The sequence below is a fragment of the Cervus canadensis genome, chromosome X, assembly GCF_019320065.1.
Source record: "Cervus canadensis isolate Bull #8, Minnesota chromosome X, ASM1932006v1, whole genome shotgun sequence".
In the NCBI taxonomy this organism is placed as follows: Eukaryota; Metazoa; Chordata; class Mammalia; order Artiodactyla; family Cervidae; genus Cervus; species Cervus canadensis.
The window spans coordinates 131862976-131885918 of NC_057419.1; the positions used below are offsets into that span (position 1 = coordinate 131862976).

The 22943-nt window shown below is 38.8% G+C and overlaps 1 protein-coding gene across 3 annotated transcripts in view; it reads left to right on the forward strand.

Moving 5' to 3' along the window:
- Positions 1–22943, forward strand: part of TENM1 (teneurin transmembrane protein 1) — an 891941-nt gene that overhangs the window by 568262 nt on the left and 300736 nt on the right. The window lies entirely within an intron of this gene.

The following is a 22943-nucleotide window of genomic DNA, read 5'->3' on the forward strand; positions in this document are numbered from 1 at the left end:
TTTTGAAAAAGGAACTTTGCTTTGGTCTATGCTTCAGTTAAAAATTAATGGTTAGGGTTCAGAAAAACATTATGGTTTATTCTAGTTTCAATTCACAATGCAGTTTGCTTTATGTCCTTCCTTAGAATTACTGTTTCTAGCCTGAGCTGACCTTTCCCAGCAATTTCATTGTTGCTGCTGAGAGGGGTTGAGGGTAGTACAGGGGTCACAGTAGGCAGAGGAAAGGGTCTGAATACACTTGAGCTTGGATATTTTCTCCCTTACCTTCTCTCCTACTATTTATTTCATTCCTTTATATCTGCAAATACAAGAGCCACCACTTGGCATCATATGCCTAGGTTTTGCCAGGTACACTGAAAATCATGAATTATCTGTTTGGTAAAAAATAACAGATTATTGCATAGCTGTCATCAAAGGATATTCATTTTTTTATTCTAATTCAGGTTTCTATAGTCCTTTCCAAAAAAATAGTTTGACGATGATGATGATGACTAAATTGTATTAAATAATTACCATGTGCCAAAAATTATTCCAGACACTTAATATGTAGCTTTCCCTGAAAGCTCAGTTGGTAGAGAATCTGTCTACAATGTCTACAATCTGTCTAGAAGACCCTGGTTCGATTCCTGGGTCAGGAAGATCCGCTGGAGAAGGGATAGGCTACCCACTCCAGTATTCTTGGGTTTCTCTTATGGCTCCGCTGGTAAAGAATCGCCCGCAATGCAGGAGAGCTGGGTTCGATCCCTGGGTTGGGAAGATCCCCTGGAGAAGGGAATAGCTACCCACTCCAGTATTCTGGCCTCGAGAATTCCATGGACTGTGTAATCCATGGGGTCACAAAGAGTCAGACACGACTGAGCGACTTTCACTTTCACTTAACATGTATTATATCATGAAAGTAACACTGTGGTCCCCATTTTCCAAATGAGAAATTTAAGCACAGAGAGTTTAAGTAATTTTCCCAAGGTAACAAAGCTAGAAACTGGTGGTCTGATTGCAGAGATCTGTCTCTTAACTTTTGCATTCTACTGAAATTCACACATGAAATGTAAATAAAAATCACAAAAAACATTTCACACACTGAAAGCAGAACCTCAGTGTCTATTCATGATATATTTTAGATAAATTCTGTATGCATGTCCAATTCTTTGTGACCCTATGGACAAACTCTGTATACCTCTACTTTAATGTATTGTGACAAGTTTCATAAATGAAAAATGTTTTTAAGTGTACGCTCAGTTACAACAAGAAACAGGCCAAAGCAATTTCAATTTAATACTTATTAAGAAAAATCATTAAAGGTTGATGCCATATATCCCAAGTTATTATCTTAAACTGACTTTTTATGAAAGTCTAAACAAAACCTTAATAAGAACTGCACATCATAGTCCTGCTCTATTAGGTCTTTACTGCATATTACTTACGAAGTAAAAACATAGTGCCTCTTTTATAATGTCATGTGTATACTAAACCAATCCTTGCAGAAGATGTAATATACTGTAAGGGTATTTTCAAATGGTCAGTGTATCCGTTTACAATTTTCTAGACATCACACAAGCCCATAAATACAGTTCTAAAAACATGTCTTAATATAAACTTGAAAACCAGATCATTCTTTTTACATTGTTTTCTTTACTCTCCTAGAGAATTGGACAATATAACATTGTAGTTAAGAGCCTGGACTCTGGAGTCAGATTTGGCTTTGAATACTGACTGATTTTGTCATTTACTGGCTCTCTAACCTCAGGCAATTAAGTAACACAGTCTTGCCGAACCAGGGTTTCCCATGTGGCACTAGTGATAAAGAATCTGCCTGCCAACGCAGGAGACATAGAGACTCGGGTTCAATACCTGGGTCAGGAAGATCCCCTGGAGAAGAGCATGGCAACCCACTCCAGCATTGCCTGGAGAAGTCCATGGACAGAGGAGCCTGGCGTGCTATAGTCCATAGGGTCTCAAGGAGTCAGACAGGACTGAAGCACTTAGAATGCACACATGCCTTGCTGAACCAGTGTCCTCATCTGCAACGTAAGGGTGATGATAATAGTAACTGTCTCATATAGTGGTTTTAAGAGTAAGTGAGACAATGAATGAAAAGCATATAGCAGTGTTAAGCATATTTTTTAATTTAGAAAATTTATTATAGGGTCAAATGATTGGAAAGTTACCTTGAGTTTATTGGCATCCTACTAGCTACTATAGATCCTGCTTTCAAACTGATATCAACTTTTTCATTTCAGATGATGTCCTCCCTAGCGTTTAGATGTTTTCTCTCTTTAAAGTTTGATCTCTCTTTACTTACCAATTTAGCATCTATTATTTTTAAATTATCATCATCTTCATCATCAAAGGCATGGATAAGTAGAATGGCACTTTAAAAATAATAAAATTCTACTGGAATTGGTCCCCCATTAACAGTAGCTGTGTGTATCTGCTTCTCATTGGGAGATGAAAGAATTTTCTTACCACTTATTTTTCAAAATGGAAGAAAAAAAGAATATTTGATTATAGACATTTAGTGTGCTAGAATTTTCTTTTTGAAATTTATTTGAATAATTTAAATTTAATTTCAAAAAGAAGACATAAGTCACAACCACATGTTGGAATCTACCAGAAAAATCAGTTACCATTTTTCAGTAATGTAGTATTGAAAGTATTGTTCTAAAAGAGGCCCTACTACCTTAGAAGCTAACAAACTAGTCATAACTCATTCTCTTTAGCTCATAAATATTATGTAACAACTGGTTTAAACAAAGAAGGGGATATAAACAAATGAAAGACTTGTTCCCAGACCTGAGTCATGTAATGTCCATAAACTGAACTATGAATAACTGCAGTGTAATTTATCAACAGATACAGAATGTTAAAATCTTAAAGATTATCAAATCCAACATCTGTATTTACAGATGAAGAAACTGAGGTCCCGAAGGGTCGAGAACACACAGAGAGAACTGGGACTAGAACCAAGGACACCTGGTTCTACCTCTTTTGTTTTTTCATCTGTTATTGTAATGATGTAACACAAACAAAACATATAAATTGCTAAAGAGGTTTTTTAAGGGGGTATCAAAGACAAAACTGAGCCAACAAGAAAAGCTATTTTATTGAGGCCATAGCAATAGACAGAGCACCCCAGATTCAAAGATCAGAGTGTGTGGGCCAGGTGGTTTTGCCCAGGACTTATAGGAGGAATACATGATTTACAGTCGGAATTGTTTTGTACTCAGGAAATCTCCGTCACTCAGATGAACAGGAAATCTTTTCTGTGTCTATCTAGTTGAAGAGAAACAAATAGTTCTAATCTCAGCTAATTATTTATGAGAGAGAATGGGAAATTGAAGAATCTGTATCTGGCCTTTCAACAGGTTCCAGCCAGAAGGGAAAGATCTGTGTAAACAAGGGAGTCGTATACAATTCTGTGGGAGTCCTGAGAAAGAAAGGACAGAGAGCTTTAATCTAATAAGTCGTAGGCAAAAAGGTTTTCAACTTGGTTATTTCTGTTTATTTGTTTTGTGGTAAGCCACTTCCTAAAGCATAAAAGGGTGGAAGGACGTCTGAAAGGAAAAGCTTGGGGGAATCCCTTAATCAGCTCTGTACTCCAGGAGCATAAGGCTGAGGTAAAATCCAGCATTGTCAGTAGCAATTTGAATGTGGAGAACGTTTATTGGGTAGATGAGGGGACTGAATTCCTGTGGGTTGGATGCCCAAACAGAGCACCAGGAATGACAAGGGTGGGTGTAGAGACCAAAAACTAAAGGACAGTAAGCGAAAGTTGCTCAGTCGTGTCCGATTCTTTGCAACCCCATGGACGGTACAGTCCATGGAATTCTCCAGGCCAGAATACTGGAGTGGGTAGCAGTTCCCTTCTCCAGGGATCTTCCCAATCCAGGAATCGAACCCAGGTCTCCTGCATTGCAAGCAGATTCTTTACCAGCTGAGCCACCAGGGAAGTCCAAAGGAAAACAAAGACAGCCCTTATCTCCTTTACAATTGACATTTCCTTTATGTTCATCCTACAAAACCTGCCTCTGCAAAGTTGAAGAAAGAGAACTAAGATATTTGCTAATCAACATCTGCTGACTGTACAACCATGTAAACAATGTATCAGTTCAGTTCAGTCGCCCAGTCGTGTCCGACTCTTTTCGACCCCATGAACCGCAGCACACCAGGCCTCCCTGTCCATCACCAACTCCTGGAGTTTACTCAAACTCATGTCCATCGAGTCGGTGATGCCATCCAGCCATCTCATCCTCTGTCGTCCCCTTCTCCTCCTGCCCCCAATCCCTCCCAGCATCAGGGTCTTTTCCAAAGAGTCAACTCTTGCCATTGAGGTGGCCAAAGTATTGGAGTTTCAGCTTCAGCATCAGTCCTTCCAATGAACACCCAGGACTGATCTCCTTTAGGATGGACTGGTTGGATCTCCTTGCAGTCCAAGGGACTCTCAACAGTCTTCTCCAACACCACAGTTCAAAAGCATCAATTCTTTGGCACTCAGCTTTCTTTATAGTCCAACTCTCACATCCATACATGACCACTGGAAAAACCATAGCCTTGGCTAGATGGACCTTTGTTGGCAAAGTAATGTCTCTGCTTTTTAATATGCTATCTAGGTTGGTCTTAACTTTTCTTCCAAGGAGTAAGCGTCTTTTAATTTCATGGCTGAAATCACCATCTGCAGTGATTTTGCAGCCCCCAAAAATAAAGTCTGACACTGCTTCCATTGTTTCCCCATCTATTGGCCATGAAGTGATGGGACCAGATGCCATGATCTTAGTTTTCTGAATGTTGACCTTTAAGCCAACTTTTTCACTCTCCTCTTTCACTTTCATTAAGAGGCTTTTTAGTTCCTCTTCACTTTCTGCCATGAGGGTGGTATCATCTGCATATCTGAGGTTATTGGTATTTCTCCCAGCAATCTTGATTCCAGCTTGTGCTTCTTCCAGCCCAGCATTTCTCATGGTGTACTCTGCATATAAGTTAAATAAGCAGGGTGACAATATACAGCCTTGACGTACTCCTTTTCCTATTTGGAACCAGTCTGTTGTTCCATGTCCAGTTCTAACTGTTGCTTCCTGACCTGCATACAGGTTTCTCAAGAGGTGGGTCAGGTAGTCTGGTATTCCCATATCTTTCAGAATTTTCCACAGTTTATTGTGGTCCACACAGTCAAAGGCTTTGGCTTAGTCAATAAAGCAGAAACAGATGTTTTTGTGGAACTCTCTTGCTTTTTAGATGATCCAGCAGATGTTAGCAATTTGATCTCTGGTTCCTCTGCCTTTTCTAAAACCAGCTTGAACATCCGGAAGTTCATGGTTCACGTATTGCTGAAGCCTGGCTTGGAGAATTTTGAGCATTACTTTACTAGTGTGAGATGAGTGTAATTGTGCTGTAGTTTGAGCATTCTTTGGGATTGCCTTTCTTTGGGATTGGAATGAAAACTGACCTTTTCCAGTCCTGTGGCCACTGCTGAGTTTTTCAAATTTGCTGGCATAGTGACTGAAGCACTTTCACAGCATCATCTTTCAGGATTTGAAGTAGCTCAGCTGGAATCCCATCACCTCCACTAGCTTTGTCTGTAGTGATGCTTTCTAAGGCCCACCTGACATCACAATGTATAGCTGATTAATATAACACAGTTTACAGCCTGTCTTGAAGATGCTTCAGCCAAGACTAAACTGTGACTGTAGCTTCACCTCTCTAGGCTCCAATTTCTCCTCTGGAAAAAGAAAAGGGAGTTGGCTTTGCAGGGGGGGGAAAATAATTTTCCCTCTACCCTTCTAGGTTCTTGGATGAGACCCCCTTGTAATAAAAAGAAAGATAAACAGGAGAAAAACAAGCAAGTTAAATAACATATATTCCTCCTGTATTCATGGGAGATACCCAGGAAAACTGAGCAACTCTCCAAAATGACCTAAGTCATGTGAAGACAAAAGATGTGAGGGGAGTCAGTCACGGGAGGGTATTAGGAAAAGCACAGCAAATAGTATGGTTTATGGAGATTTAAGTCATTTCCTTCTCTGGTCAGAGCTTCTAAAGATTCAGACTTACCCTTCTCTTCCTGGTAGAGAGAATGAGTGCTTGTGTGGTCAGTCACTCAGTCGTGTCCAACTCTTTGCGACCTCATAGACTGTAGCCCGCCAGGCTCCTCTGTCCATGGGATTCTCCAGGCAAGAATACTGGTGTGGGTTGCCATGCCCTTCTCCAGGGGATCTTCCCGACCCGGAAGTGAACCCGGGTCTCTGTCGTCTCCTGCATTGGTAGGCGGGTTCTTTGCTACTGAGCCATCTAGGAAGCCCAGAGAGGGGGAGATACCCATACAAATGGAGATTGCCCTTATAAGTCTTGCAAAGGATAACTTTTAACTTGTCATTTTTAACTTGCTAAAGGGTCTCTTATAAAAGGGTAAGTCCTACTCACTTGTCAGATCTTTTCCTATGTCTGCTGTTTCTCAAGAATAATCAACTCATGGTGATCCTTATGCCAAAGAGGAATATTTTGGGGTGGCAAATTCTGCTCCCCTTCAGCTCGTAAACCTTTTGGTGGGGGAGGGGTCATGGGAAGTGAAATACTGTTTGCAAATAAAATCTTACCTGACAATTAGAAATAGATAAGGCTTTTATCTGTTATGTATTTCCAATTGCCAGGTAAGATTTCATTTGTCAGTTGGACAAGCTTGTCTCTAAGGTCCATTCTAGCTGTTTACGAGTCAGTGAATTCAAATTATGCAATAAATGAAGAACAATTAGCCATCCCAAGTAAAACTTGACCTATTTTTGCAAAAGAGCATCTACTCCTGGAAAGTGGTTGAAATGTGTGTCTATAAAATTTGTAAACCACGTTTTTCCATTTAAAGTACTTGCAAAGAATTCTGTTGTAATTCAAATAGTTAATTCCCAGTTTTCTGCATTATAAGTTTCAGTTTTTGACATGTATGTTAACAATAATCATCTGCACTTAGAAAGCATTTACAATTTCAAAATACTTTAATGTCTTTTATCCACATAACAGTTTTATGAGGTAGCAGCTATTGTTACCCTTGTTTTATAGTTGAAAAGGAAAGTGCAAGAAGGTTAAGTGACTTGCGTTGCATAGTAGACATAACTACAGGCAGAACTGAGATTAGAATGCAATGTCTTTACTGTTATCTCAGAACCCTTCTTTGGGTCTTTTCTTTTTTTTTTTTTTTAATTTTTTTCTGTTATCTCAGCACCCTTGAGTCTTTTCTTTTTATATAATGTTCCTTTTTCAAGGCCAGTTCTTTAAGTAACAGCTGTCCTGATTAAAGATCTCAATGCTAAGGGTGGTATCCTTTCCCTAAGAGCACTTTTTTTTTGCCATTTTCTGCACTGTATTTACTGTATTTTTTTAATCTTATTTTATTGTTCTTATAATTCCTTTTAAACATTTTATTCTCCTACTACATGTATTACCATGTCTTCCCCATGTGAATAGTCGTCCGTAGTTATCCATTTTCTAGTCCCACAACCAATATAAAAAGTCACCATATCCACCATGTTTTATCAGTTTTCTCTTGCTTTATCCTTAACGTCTATTTTCCAAAACATTCTAGCTGCCATCATTACTTAATTTCAGACTTAATCTTCTTACCTGTCTCCATAGTGTTCTGCATTTTTTTAAAAATTTTATTGAAGTATAGTTGATTTACAGCATTAAATAATTGTGTGCAGCATGGTGGTGGTTTATCGTTAAGTCATGTCTGACTCTTGCAACCCCATAGACTGTAGCCCACCAGGATCCTCTGTCCATGGGATTTCCCAGGCAAGAATACTGGAGTGGATTGCCATTTACAGCATAGTGATTCAGTATTTTTACAGACTATACTTCAGTATAACTTATTATAATGGCTATAATTCTCTTTGCTATACAATATATCTTTGTTGCTTATCTATTTAATCTTTTAACCCCATATTTCTAATTTGTTACTTCCCTTTCCACACTGGTAACCATTAGTTTGTTTTTTGTATCTGTGAATCTGCTTCTGTTTTCCATATGTGTTCATTTGTATTGTTTTTTAGATTCCATATATAAATTACATCATACAAGTATTTGTCTTTCTCTGTCTGACTTGTTTCACTAAGCATAATATTCTCTAGGTTCATCCATGTTGCTGCAAACAGTGATATTTTTTTCTTTTTATGGCTGAGTAATATGCCATTGTGTGTGTGTGTATATAGTGGAATATATGTGTATATACCACATCTGAAGCCAATCATCTGTTGATGGGCAGTAGGGCTCCTTCCATTTCTTGATCATTGTAAGTAAAGATGCTGTGAACATTGGGGTGCATGTAACTTTTCATTTTTTCCATTTATATACCCAGGAGTTAGATAGCTGGATCATATGATAGTTTAATTTTTATTTTTTTTGAGGCAACCCCATACTATTTTCCACAGTGTGTGCACCAATTTACATTTCCACCAACAGTGTACAAGGATCCCTTCACTCCACATTCATTCTAGCATTGGTTATTTGTAGACTTTTTGATGATAGCCATTCTGATAGTTGTGAGGTGATATCTCATTTTTGTTTGATTTGCATTTCCCTAATAATTAGCAGTGTTGAGCATCTTTTCATGTGCCTGTTAGCCATCTGTACGTCTTCTTTGGTAAAACCCCTGTTTAAGTCTTCTGTCCATTTTTTGATTGGGTTGTTAATTTTTTTATATTGATTGTAAGAGCCCTTTGTATATTTTAGGTATTAACTCCTTGTTGGTCATATTGTTTGCAAATATTTTCTTCCTTTCAGTAGGCAGATTTTTCATTTAGTCACTGGTTTCCCTCACTATGAAAAAGCTTTTAAATTTGGTTAGGTCCAATTTGTTTATTTTTGCTTTTATTTCTTTTCCCTTAGGAGACAAATCCCCAAAAAAATATTGCTGTGATTTATATCAAAGAGTGTTCTGCCTATGTTTTCTTCCAGGAGTTCTGTGGTTTCAGGTCTTGCATTTAGGTTTTTAATCCATTTTGAGTTTATTTTTGTATATAGTGTGAGGAAATGTTTTGACCTCATTGATTTACATGTATCTGTTTAGTTTTCCCAATAGCACTTGTTGAAGAGTCTGTCTTTTCTCCATTGTATATTTTTGCCTGCTTTGTCATAGATTAGGTGACCATAGGTGCATGATTTAATCTCCAGATTTTCTATCTTGTTCCATTGATCTTGTGTCTGTTTTAGTGCCAGTACTATGCATTTTGATTACTGTAGCTTTATATTATAGTATGAACTCTGGGAACATGATATCTCTAGCTTTGTTTATTCTGAAGATTGCTTTGGCAATTCAGGGTCTTTTTGTGGTTCCATATGAATTTTAGTATTATTGTTCTAGGTTCTGTGAAAAATGTCATGGGTATTTTAATAGGAATTGCATTAAATCTGTATATTGCTTTGGATAGTATGGCCATTTTAACAATACTAATTCTTCCAATGCAAGAGCATGGGATATCTTTCCATTTCTTTGTATCATCTTCAGTTTCCTTCATCAGTGTTTTATAGTTTTCAGAATATAGGTCTTTCACCTCCTTGATTAAGTTTTTCTTCGATATTTTATTCTTTCTCTTTCTGATAATTATTAATGTATAGAAAAGCAACTGATTTCTGTACATTAGTCTTGTATCCTGCAACTTTGTGGAGTTCATTTGTTAGTTCTAATAGTTTGGGGATGAAGACTTGAGGGTTTTCTATATGAAGCATCATGGCATCTTCAAAGAGTGACAGTTTTAATTCTTCCTTTCCAATTTGGATGTCTTTTATTTCTTTTCATCGTCTGATTGCTGTGGCTTGAAATTCCAATACTATGTTAAATAGAAGTGGCCATCCTTGTCTTGTTCCTGAATTTAGAGGAAAAGTTTTCTTTTTCACCATTGAATATGATGTTAGCTGTGTGTGTGTGTCATAAATTTTCTTTATTGTGTTGAGATATGTTCCCTCTACCCACTTTAATGAGAGTTTGTGTCACTGATAGATGTTAAATTTTTGTCAAATGCTTTTTCTATGTCTATTGAGATGATCATGTGGCTTCTATTTCCATTCCTCCTTTTGTTTATGTTGTGTATCCCATTGATTGATTTGTGAATTCTGAAGCATCCTTGTATCCTTGGAATAATTCCAGCTTGGTCATGGTATCTCATTCTTTCTGTGTATTGTTGGATTCAGTTTGCTAATATTTTAATGAGGAATTTTGCATGTATATTTCATCAAATACATTGGCCTGTAATTTTCTTTTTTTCAGTTGTGCCTTTGTCTGATTTTGGTATCAGGGTAATGGTGGCCTCGAATGAATTTGGGGATGCTCCATCCTCTTCAACTTTTTAGGATAGTTGGATGATAGGTATTAGTTCTTCTTTATATGTTTTATAGAATTCCCCCATGAAGCTGTCTGGTCCTGGACTTTTGTTTGATGGGAGTTTTGTAAAAGAATCTAATCAGCCATCCTGTCCTTTGATTGGAGCATTTAGTCCATTGATATTTAAAGTAATTTTGATAGGTATGTACTTATTGCCATTTTATTACTTGTTTTCCATAGATTTTAAATGATAATCTTGCTGGGTAAAGTATACTAGGTTGCAGGTTTTTCCCTTTTAGGACTTTGAAAATATTATGCTACTCCATCTGGCCTGCACAGTTTCTATGGAGAGATCCGCTGATAGCATTATGGAGATTCTCTTGTATATGACTCTGTTTTTTCTCTTCTGCTTTAGAATTCCCTCTTTATCTTTAACTTCTGCCATTTTAATTATGAAATTTCTTGATATGGGTCTGTTTGGGCTTATCTTGTTTGGGATCATCTGTGCTTCCTGTACCTGGATATCTCTTTCCTTCTTCAAGTTTGGGACTTTTTTAGTCATAATTTCCTCAAATACATTTTTGACACCCTTCTGTCTATTTTCTGTTTTTGGACTCTGAATAGTGCAAATGTTGGAAAGTTTAATGTTATCTTAGAGATCTCTTAAGTTGTATTCCTTTTTTAAAATATATTCTTCTTTCTGCTGTTCTGATTCAGTGGTTGGTATTATTCTATCTTCCAGACCACTATGTGTTCTCTGTATCACTCAGGCTGCTCTTCATTCCCTCTAGTGGGTCTTTTTGTTTCAGCTTTTGAATTATTCATTTCTGATTGGGCTACTTCCTTGTTAAAGTGTTCATTGTTTAGATCAATTCTTTTCCATAATTTAGTGAACATGTTTATACCAATGTTTTGAATTCTTTATCTGGTAAATTATTATCTGATAATTTGTTTATTTCTGTTTCAGTATTCATTTTTTCAGGGCTTTTCTCTTGTTCTTTCCATTGTGAGCAGCTCCTCTGCGTTTTAATTTTGCTCAACTTTCTCCATCTGTGTGTGTATGCTTAGTCGCCTCAGTCATGTTGGACTCTGTGCAACCCTATGTAGCAGTTACCTATTATGGTCTTGAAAGAGTTTTCTTATGTGGGAGCATCTCTATACAGACTGATTGTGCCCAGTGCCTTTGATGGGACAACTGGATTTGATGTGGATACAGATCAGAATTTTTCCTCAGGGTATGCTGGCAGCAATTGCCTTGGTAGGGTGTGGGGCTGGAAATGGAGGCGCTGGAGCTGGTCAGGGTGTGAGGTGGGGCTTCCTCTCTGCTCAGTGGTTATCTGTGCTCTGTCAGGAACAGAGTCTGATACCAAGTTGCTGGAGCAGAAGCCCGAAGGGTGGGGCTCAGACTGGTTGTGTTTCCTTTCAAGTGTGTGATTTGCCCTCACCCCGCACTGGGACATTTGCCTCAGAGGAGGGGAGCGGTGCAATAAGTGGGGCCCATGTGCAGACAGAGGTCTCATGCGCTGCCCGTATAGGGGTCTGCAGCTCTACTCAGTTGCAGCCTCGGGTGTGAGCCCCCTTCATCACTCACAGTTGATCACTGCCCACTGCCTCCACCATCCCTGCTCTCTTGCGGAACTGCTCCACAGGTCTGGTAGGACCCGCTTGGACTCTCTGCATGTATCAAGTAGTCCATTGGGGCAGATCAGCTGCCCTCAGCGATCTGGGCTGCTTCGGAGGTGCTACCTGAGGAAGTGTCAACCACAGCTACCACGATTCCACTGGGGCTCTGCCCCGCTACGCTGGGTCAGTTCCGCGTCCCATGATCTAATCTTTTCTCTCAATCCTCTGCTCCCCAGATCCAGTGCCATGCTGTGGCCTGGAGTGCGTGGGGCCAGAGCGTTCACTCAGCTCAGGCTGTGGTGGATGGCAAGGTGGTCTCAGGAACCCCAGCATCTGCTAGGGCAGATGTCTTTCTGCCCTGCCTGGGGGCAAGTCAGTAAGTCCAGTCTTCCCACAAGCAGAGTCTAGTCTTCACCAGACTTTCTATCTGATTCAGCAGTCCTCCAGACAGCTAAAGGGGGCTTGTCTTCTTCGCACAGTACTCACAGACTGGGCTGTCCAGTCCATGGCTCGCGCTGCTCCCTCCCCAGGGCCAGTATCTGCCCATGTGGTCTCCCTTTTCCTCCAAGTCTACTCCCAGGAACGCAGGTCCCAACCAGAGACTTTTCTCTCTGTCCTACCCATTATGTGGGTATCTTTCTTACAGCCTTGGTTGTACAAGAGTCCTTCTACCAGTTTACATTTAGTTTTCAGGGAGAATTGTTCCACACGTAGATGTACTTGTTAAAACAATTATTTATTTATTTTGGCTGTGCCAGTTCTTAGTTGCGGCACAGGGAATCTTCAGTCTTCGTTACAACGTGTGGGATCTTTAGTTGTGGCATACGAACTCTTAGTTGCAGCACATGGGACCTAGTTCCCCGACCAGGGATCAAACCCAGATGCTGTGCGCTGGGAGTGCGGAGTCCTAGCCATGGGAATACCAGGAAAGTCTTGTGCATGTATTTTTGATATGTTCCTAGAGGGATGTGACCTCCGCATCCTCTTACTCTGCCGTCTGGATCTCCCTCCTGTCCCTAAGAGTACTTTGCAAATCTTTTATTGCACACCAAAGTTCTGGGTTCTCCAAACAGTCCCTCCTCCTCAAAGCAGTACCCATGCACTTGCACTCAAACAAGTACCCTTGGGAATTAAAAGTTAAACAGCAACAAAAATGCGCCTTTCTGACCTCCTTTCCTTGTAGACTTAGCTGAAGAGGGGTGTGTGTGTGTGTGTGTGTGTGTGTGTGTGTGTGTGTGTTGTTTTTTGGTTTTTTGGTTTTGTTTTGTTTTCTTTTGACCTATAGCATAGTTACATTTGGCAGCCATTTATGCAATAACAATTCTGGACCCTGAACAACAGGTTGAATTCTAAATTTACTGTAGTTTCACTATATTTATTTCATAGACCCAGTCAGTAAAGATTCATTTTGTATCAAAGTAAAAAAACTGCTCCAACTCCATCCAGGTAATCATTGTACATTCAGATGGAACATAATCCTGCATTATAATTCTGTGGTTCTTCAATATTCTTTCATAGGACATGTGGATATTAAAATGCACTCAGCTGCCCTTTGAGTCAACCCATAGTTTCAGTATCTTTTACTTAAAGGATATGAAAGCCTAAGACATTGTTGTAGAATTGGGAATAATTCATATAAGCACAACAAACCACATGAATAAAATAGTAGTCATGCACTAACAAAGACAAGAATGTTGGGAGCATAACATTATTATTTTTAAAGATTGATGGCAAATTACAGTAAATGTTTCCTATAATGCCATATAGATGTTTCTCTAACACAGGGTTTCAGGGGGCTCAGCTAGAGTGCTGCAGCTTGTTTTCAACTATATTAAATCACTTTATCAATATACTTCAGTTTCAACAAAAGCTTTTCTAAAGCATACTGGAGACCTGAGTTCTCAAATAGATTTATGGAAAGAGTTCACTATACTCACAGGTAAACTTATTTACAGTATAAAAAATTTATGCTAAATGTTCTTGGCCATATATGTTTTATGTTTTACTCTTGTTTCATTTTAATCCCCTTCCTTTTTTTAATCATCTTCCTTTTTAAAAAACCGTTTTTTAAAAAACATACCTGTGATGCCATGTAAAATGTGTCTGCCTTTTGGTCCCTCTGACCTAGTAGTCTGCATCTGACAGAGGCACCAAGTGGTATGCTATAGAATGACATATTTATTGTCCTGAACTAGTCCTTGAAAGGCTAGAGAATCTTCCCATAATGTGTTAATAATATCTTATATTTTTTTGGAAGAAATAATCCATTGTAGAAATTTATCAGCCACATGTATATCTAATCCTATGAGTGTCCAGTTATATCTTTCAGCTTGTATTATTTTTGGAGAAAGTTCAAACATTTACTAGCTTTTTCATGAAGTCAAAGGTAACTTTAGTGTGTAAAATTTCCTTTTGAAAATAAAGTGCTAGAGTTCCAGGATCTAATGCACAAGTTTGCATGTTTTCCTGTGCATAACTTTGGCAGTCCTATAGATAATAATCAGCAATCTTTTCTTAGTCTTTGCCTTTCTAATGCTAAGAGCCTTTGGTTTTACTTTTTACTCTACTTGTAGCTCCTATGCTCTCTTAGTCATTTTAGTTGCCTTTTCATATTTCCATTTTATATTCTACCAGAGGTGTCTTCACCAGAACTGTACACGGATACCATCTTGCCATTGCCAGGGGTTCAGTGAGAGGGAAGAATACATGTGAAAAGTTGAATTGTACAAGACTTCTGACCACCTCAAACCCTCCATTCAGGGGGGAAACGATATAATATCGTTTATATCGATATTATAATATCGATAATATAAAACGGTAATATCAAGGGGGAAACGATGAAATCTTAGTATTTGGAAACATAGAATAGAAGCTCGTGATTTTTAATGCTGTTTGGAGTCAAGGTACTATTTTAACTGTGGTTTAAGTACTGTGGAAAGTTAACAAATGAAGCAGAAGACACAGCTTTTGTCCTTGAAAAAGTTCCTATTAAATAGGAGAGCTGTAAGAAACACGCATATATACATGGTGCAAAATAACATGCAACCAACTGTTGTACAGAAATAGAAATAAAATGGTTAGGTGTCTAAGAGGCCTAAAAGAAAGAAGATGAAAAGGTGATTGTTATTATAGAAGTAACTTGAGCTGAGCCTTGAGAAACGAGAAAAATCAATCCTAGATGACCTTAAAGAGTGCCTGTTTAGGAGACTGGAATAATAGAGTGGTAAGGGGGAAATGCAGATGGTAATAGCCTATGTGCTAAATGGATAATGAAGCAATAGAGGCAGCAGATGGAGACAGTTTGGCAAGGAAAGGAAGGAGATAAATAGTTTGATAACTAGATGAAGGGGCAGTTGGGTCATTTTATTCCTTTCTTTTTATTAAAGAGAGACGTGTGGTTGTTTGAATAAGACACCAATAGAGAGGGAGACATTGAGGACACTAGGAAGAAAGGAGATGGTAAAGGGACCAAAGTCTCTTGGGAGAAGAGAAAGGGAGGGAGAAGCCTCAGAGATAAACTGACACCAATTGTATTGTACACTGAGTACGAGACAGACATTTTGATACTATGGAAATAAGAGAGAGGGGTTCAAAAAGGGAGCACAATATGTTCAATAAATGTTATCATCTATTATGATTATTGTTATTACTATTATTATGCTCTGTAATATATTTTATTTGTGAAGAAAAGTTTTAATTTGATATATATTTTCTGGATTCCTAAAATGTGTCAAAATAGGTAGCAATATGACAACCCATGAGAGCTAGTGCCTAAGCTGGCCACTTCTCTTTCCCAAGACCTGGCACAAGATATATGTGTTCAGGTATATGTGCTCAGACTCTTTGCAACCCCATGGACTGTAGCCCGCCAGCCTCCTCTGTCCATGGGATTCTCCAGGCAAGAATACTAGAGTGGGTTGCTGTGCTCTCCTCCAGGGGATCTTCCCAACCCAGGGATCGAACCCAAGTTTCCTGTATTGCAGGTGGATTCTTTACCAGCTGAGCCACAAGGGAAGCCCACAAAAGGGGAAGCTAGAGAAAATGAGCTATGACCTGCCCTGCTGCCACCTTTCCAAAGGCCAGAAGGATGTGATCAGAGTAACCTACATGTAACCACTCCAGTACTCTTGCCTGGAAAATCCCATGGGCAGAGGAGCCTGGTAGGCTACAATCCATGGGGTTGCGAAGAGTCAGACACGACTGAGCGGCTTCACTTTCACTTTTCACTTTCATGCATTGGAGAAGGAAATGGCAACCCACTCCAGTGTTCTTGTCTGGAGAATCCCAGGGATGGTGGAGCCTGGTGGGCTGCTGTCTATGGGGTCACAGAGAGTCGGACACGACTGAAGTGACTTAGCAACAGCGGCAGCAACAAGCATATAACGTTGTATAAAATATATAAAATAGGCATCCCTGCTGTGAACTACCAATTACATGTCCTAAAAGTTCTGGCCAGGAGACCGTTCAGCCTCTAGATAGCAAGTGTCCTTCTAATACCACTTGGAAACACATCAATACTCTTATGACACTGTATGGTAGTTTGTGTGAATGTATGTGTAGATTATGCATGGCAATTTATACCTCCCAACCATATTTTTTGTAACAGCTTTGTTGAGATATGCAGCTGCATGATTAGAACTTTTAAAAAGTGACAGGAATATGTATATCCATATACGGTTGTCTCTTCGTATCCATGGGGATTGCTTCTAAGACCCTCACAGATACCAAAATCTGTGGATGCTCAAGTCCCTTATTAAAAATGGTGTAGAATTTGTATATGCAGTCCTCCTATATACCTTAAATCATCTCTGGATAACTTATAATACCTAATACAATGTAAATGCTATGTAAATAGTTGTAAACTTGTGTGCAGCAAATTCAATTTTTGCTTTGTCGAACTTTCTGGGATTTTTTTTCTGAATATTTTTGATCTGCCATTAGTTGACTCCACAGATATGGAAACCATGGATATGGAGGGCCAACTGTTATTTACATACTATGTAATTCACTGACAGAGGATGAGATGGCTGGATGGCATCACCGACTCGATGGACATGTGTTTGAATAAACTCCGGGAGTTTGTGATGGACAGGGAGGCCTGGCGTGCTGCGTTTCATGGGGTCACAAAGAGTCTGACATGACTGAGCGACTGAACTGAACTGAACTGAATTCACTGATTTTATGTCTACAGCTCAGCAATTCTTAGTATATTTAGAGTTGGGTAGCCATCACTACAATTTAATTCTAGAATATTTTCATCATGCCAAAAATATACTTCATAGGCAGTGGCAGTCACTTCCTATTCCCAGCTCCCCCCAGCCCCTGGCTACCACTAATGTACTTTCTGTCTCTATAGATTTGCCTGTTTGTACATTTCATATAAATGCAGTCAAAATGTGTAGACTTTTCTTTCTGGCTTCTTTCACTTAATGTAAGCTTTTCAAGGTTGTCCATGTTGTAGCATATACCAATACTTAGCTCCTTTTTATGGCTGAATAATATTTCATTGTATGAATATAACATATTTGTTTATCCATTCATTAGTTGATGAATCTTTATGGATTTCACCTTTTTTGGATGTTATGAATAATATTGATATATGTTCAAAAATAGATCATAGAGTCTAAATACAATTCTAAATTCACCCTTTAATTAATGGTACAATTTTAATAATGCCATGTTATTGCTGTCTGAGAAGATGTATGCAGTAGTCAATAAGCTACTGTCCTGGAATCTGAAGTCTGTCAGTGTATGGGCATAACTGTTAACACTTACACCGTAGTGTATTTCTCAAGTGCAAGAGTAGGCTTCCCCAGTGGCTCAGTGGTAAAGAATCCACCTGCCAAGGCAAGAGACACAGAGAGAAGGATTCAATCCCTGGGTCAGGAAGATCCCCTAGAGGAGGAAATGGCAACACACCCCAGTATTCTTTCCTGGAAAATCCCATGGACGGAGGAGTCGGGTGGGCAACAGTCCATGGGGTCACAAAGAGTTGGACACGACTGAGCAACTGAACCTGCATTTAAGATTAGTTAATGGACTTTTCTACACAATCAGCTATGTATTATCAGTGTCAGTAAAACAGATTTCATTTCTGAGCATATTTTATTCACAGTTAATTCCCAAAGATCTATGTGTGTGGATGATTTCAGTTCTTCCTCCCACCAAACCTTGTACTGAAATGTCAAAGTAAATGATCAACAGTACTAAATAAATTATCAAGATTACTATTTTATTTTATTAATTTATTGAAATAGCAATTACCAAGCGCCTACTACACCCAAAGTTCATTCTTCCTTTTCTTTCTCTTGCCTACTACTGGGTGTAACAATATGAAAGGCATGTGTAATACACTATCAAGAAAGTGAGAGTTGAATATGTGTTTTTCTTGAATGGTTCATATAAGGATTATCATACAAAGCCACGTAGATGGACAGGATAGGTTTTTCACTGTCTCCTTTTCATCTCTGAACACTTTTGATCACTGGGAATAAATCCATTTTGCTCCAAGCACAGATATTCTAAATTTCCAATGATTTGTCACTGTGAAACAATTATTATATTAGAAAGAACACAGAGAAGATGGTACTTAAATCATGAGACACACACTAGGACTAATTCAGGTGAAAGACCGTACCAAAGCCATTTGATTGTGTCTTTTAATGGTTTGGAACATGCTATAGGATGAAATGAAGGAGAACCAGGACCTTAAGACTTATTTCTTTTTTATATCATTGGACAACATTCCCTTCCATTAAAGTGGTACATTTTTAGCTTAGGTACTTTTTAGGAAATTTGCAAATGTCTTTAAAAGACTGTAAGATTGCTATTATGGGCACAACCACAGCCTTTAACCTAGTCCTTTTTACACAAGGACCCAGTAATGGAATCTTGTAAATAACCATGCATCAGTGTCTTCTAGGAATGTCCCACTGAGTTTTGCACAGGATCATTGAATGCAGTCTAGTTATATTAATTAGAAGAAATAAACACATTTATATGTCCAGAATATAGATTGTTCAGTTCAGTTCAGTCACTCAGTTGTGTCTGACTCTTTGCGACCCCATGGACTGCAGCACGCCAGGCTTCCCTGTCCATCACCAACTCCTGGTGCTTACTCAAACTCATGTCCATTAACTCAGTGATACCATCCAACCATCTCATCCTCTGCCGTCCCCTTCTCCTCCTGCTTCCATCTTTCCCAGCATCAGGGTCTTTTCCAATGAGTCAGTTCTTCGCATCAGGTGGCCAAAGTGTTGGAGCTTCAGCATCAGTCCTTCCAATGAATATTCAGGACTCATTTCCTTTCGGATTGACTGGTCTGATCACCTTCCTGTCCAAGGGACTCTCAAGAGTCTTCTCCAACACCGCAGTTCAAAAGCACCAATTCTTTGACACTCAACTTTCTTTATGGTCCAACTTTCACATCTGTATATGACTACTAGAAAAACCATAGCTCTGACTAGATGGACCTTTGCTGGCAAAGTAATATCTCTGCTTTTTAATATGCTGTCTAGGTTTGTCATAGTTTTTCTTCCAAGGAACAACCTATCTTATAAGAACAACACTATTATAATCATATTATTAGTATTCAGGTATGTGTCTCAATGAAACTTTGGTTTAGTCAATAGAACCACTACACATGATGTCTGTCACCAGTTCCACCATCTGTATTTATCTTACAGGTAGATTAACCTTTTCCTCTGCACCACCAGTTTGCCATCCTTCAACCTGGCCCGTCTGCCATTGCTTTTTTCCTACTCAGCAGTTGATGCCTGTGTTGCAACCTATAAAGAGAGTGTTTAGCTCAAACTAAATTGGTGGATATTGGTGAGACTGTGATAACTACTGTACTTCACAGTTTGATATAATCTGTGGCTCTCTGCCCTTCTTCTTGGATTTGTGCAGGAAGCATTTGTTATTGGAGAATATGATCTTCTTGGGCCTTCTGATAGACTTCAGTAAAATAAGTGGTTAAATGACAATTAAAGCATGAATATTACAAAATCTGTACCCTAGTGCTATGTTTTAACTCTGCCACTGACGATTTGCAAATGAAGAATCCGAGTCAATGTTAAGTTTGTCCGAAAGTATTCCACTTACCTATATTGATGCAGAATTTCATCATGAAATCACATTATATATTGTTTTTATGCATGTAATTTCCTTCTCTTTGGTTTCCCCCTTTGAACTACATTAAGAAAACTAATGAAATAATAAGTTAACAAATAATCACTACATTGTAATCCATAACTAGTTTTGAGAGAAGTGAAAATGGAGCGATCTATTTAGTGAAGTAAATTGCTAACAGGGAGATACGTTCCCTTCTAATGTGCTAAGCTCTAAAAGGTTAGGGGCTGAGAAATTTTGTATCTGCAGGCTGTGAGAATTTTTCTAATACCAAATCACAGCAAAAAAACTTGCTTGCTATTTTTATTTAAATTATAGTTCACATGTTCATTCTTGTTACCCTGTCTCTTTAACTACCTTGTCTTAACTGTGATACCAGTTCTCAAAGGGTAAGACCATCTTCTTTTAAAATCATTTTATAGATGACATGTATATATGCTTTGTATATTTAGTAATTCTCAAAACCAGGAAACTCCAACAACACAACTTCACAAGTTTCTCTTGATTTAGTGAATAACATTAAAGTGGCCTTATGCAATATATGATGCTATAAAATGGAGAAGAGAGAGATAGTATAGCATTCGGTAAGGCTCATATATAAAGGTTAATGTCAAAAAAAAAGGTTATTGGGTTGGGGAGGGAGGCGGGAGGGGGAATTGGGATGGGGAACACATGTAAATCCATGGCTGATTCATGTCAATGTATGGCAAAAACCACTACAATATTGTAAAGTAATTAGCCTCCAACTAATAAAAATAAATTAAAAAAAAGGTTAATGTCCATCAGCCAGTTTTGTCCTGAGTTTTTAAAAATGACAACATCTGCATTCATTGGAGGCCATTTTCAGCACCTTTAAAATACTACATGCTGAACCTAAAACATTTTAAATTGTCTGATATTTATAATATTGTTTCCATGACCAAATGATGCATTTTAACCAGTGATAAAAGCCCCTAATGAGGCTAGCAGTTGGATAAACTGAACATTAAGTTGAGACTTGAAGTGTCCACATAAACAGTTTGTTGAGTACCGCTCACTGAAGAGATCTGTCTGCTCCAGGACCTTGAGAGTTAAATGTATAATCAACCCTTTATGGACCAAACTTCTGTCTCACGTGGGAAAAATAACTTCCACTGAAAAATAAGGTCCTCAGTTGGTCATTTATGATCTCAAAGGGCATATTTTATTATAAATGTCAATTTGACAAAATTATGTGTCCTGTAATACATAATTATGTTCGAAATTGCATTTGAAATCTATTATTAACAGTTAACAGTGAACATTCTTAAAATAGTTATTACTCTTGGCCTTAACACAAAAAGCAATAATGGAGGTATTTCAGGGAGTTAAAAGCTGCAAGGCATTGGCCTCTGAATAAAGCCACTGCAGGTGTGTTTCTTAATGGGCTGTTAATTTTATAGCTGGTGAACACAAAGGACAGAGACCATGTGTGTTTTTAAACTGTGTTTGGTGTGGAAAAGGAGTTGATGGCTGAAAAATGTAAAGGCAGTGTGAAATAAGGGCAAATTGAGCTTGCCCTCCTGAGATGTAATCCTCCTTGCTCAAAACCAAGGCCAACTCAATTCTTGCCACTCTGCTTCCCTTCCCACCACCACATAACAAAGAATCCCAGAGAAACTTATATGAAGCCAGCACATCAGAAATAATTAGAAAATATGACAACAAATAATAAATACCTAATACACTAACATTCTCTCACACTAACCAGCTCTTTATAGGTTTCCTGTTTTTGCTACTAAGTTACTCAAACTTAAAGTTTTGACTCCCTCCTCCTGCATCCCTCACACCTAGGTTCCCAGGGTTCTTAGAACCTTGCATCTCAGTGTGTGGGCTGAGGACCAAAAAACATGAGCATTACTTGGGAACTCAGAAGATCTAAGTTCTCTGACCAGGGATTGAACCTGGGCCACCACAGTGAAAGCGTCTTTTCTGCCTGGGGAAATAATTTGTTTTACTGTTGTCAGTTCAGTTCAAGTTCAGTTCAGTCGCTCAGTCGTGTCCGACTCTTTGTGACTCCATGGACTGCAGGACACCAGGCCTCCCTGTCCATCACCAACTCACGGAGTTTACCCAAACTCACGACTGAAGTGACTCAGCAGCAGCAGCAGCATGTCCATTGAGTCAGTGATGCCATCCAACCATCTCATCCTCTGTCGTTCCCTTCTCCTCCTGTCTTCAATCTTTCCCAGCATCAGGGCCTTTTCAAATGAGTCAGTTCTTCACATCAAGTGGCCAAAGTATTGGAGTTTCAGCTTCAACATCAGTCCTTCCAATGAATATTCAAGACTGACTCCCTTTAGGATGGACTGGTTTGATCTCCTTGCAGTCCAAGGGACTCTTAAGAGTCTTCTCCAACACCACAGTTCAAAAGCATCAATTCTTCGGCACTCAGCTTTCTTTATAGTCCAACTCTCACATCCATACATGACTACTGGAAAAACCATAGCTTTGACTAGACAGACCTTCGTTGGCAAGGTAATGTCTCTGCTTTTTAATATGCTGCCTAGGTTGATCATAACTTTTCTTCCAAGGAGCAAGCATCTTTTAATTTCGTGGCTGCAGTCACCATCTGCAGTGATTTTGGAGCCCCACAAAATAAAGATAGCCACTGTTTCCACTGTTTCCCCATCTATTTGCCATGAAGTGATGGGACCAGATGTCATGATCTTAGTTTTCTGAATGTTGAGTTTTAAGCCAACTTTTTCACTCTCCTCTTTCATTTTCATCAAGAGGCTCTTTAGTTCTTCACTTTCTGCCATAGGGTGGTGTCATCTGCATATCTGAGGTTATTAATATTTCTCCGTGCAATCTTGATCCCAGCTATGCAGCCCAGCATTTTGCATGATGTACTCTGCATATAAGTTAA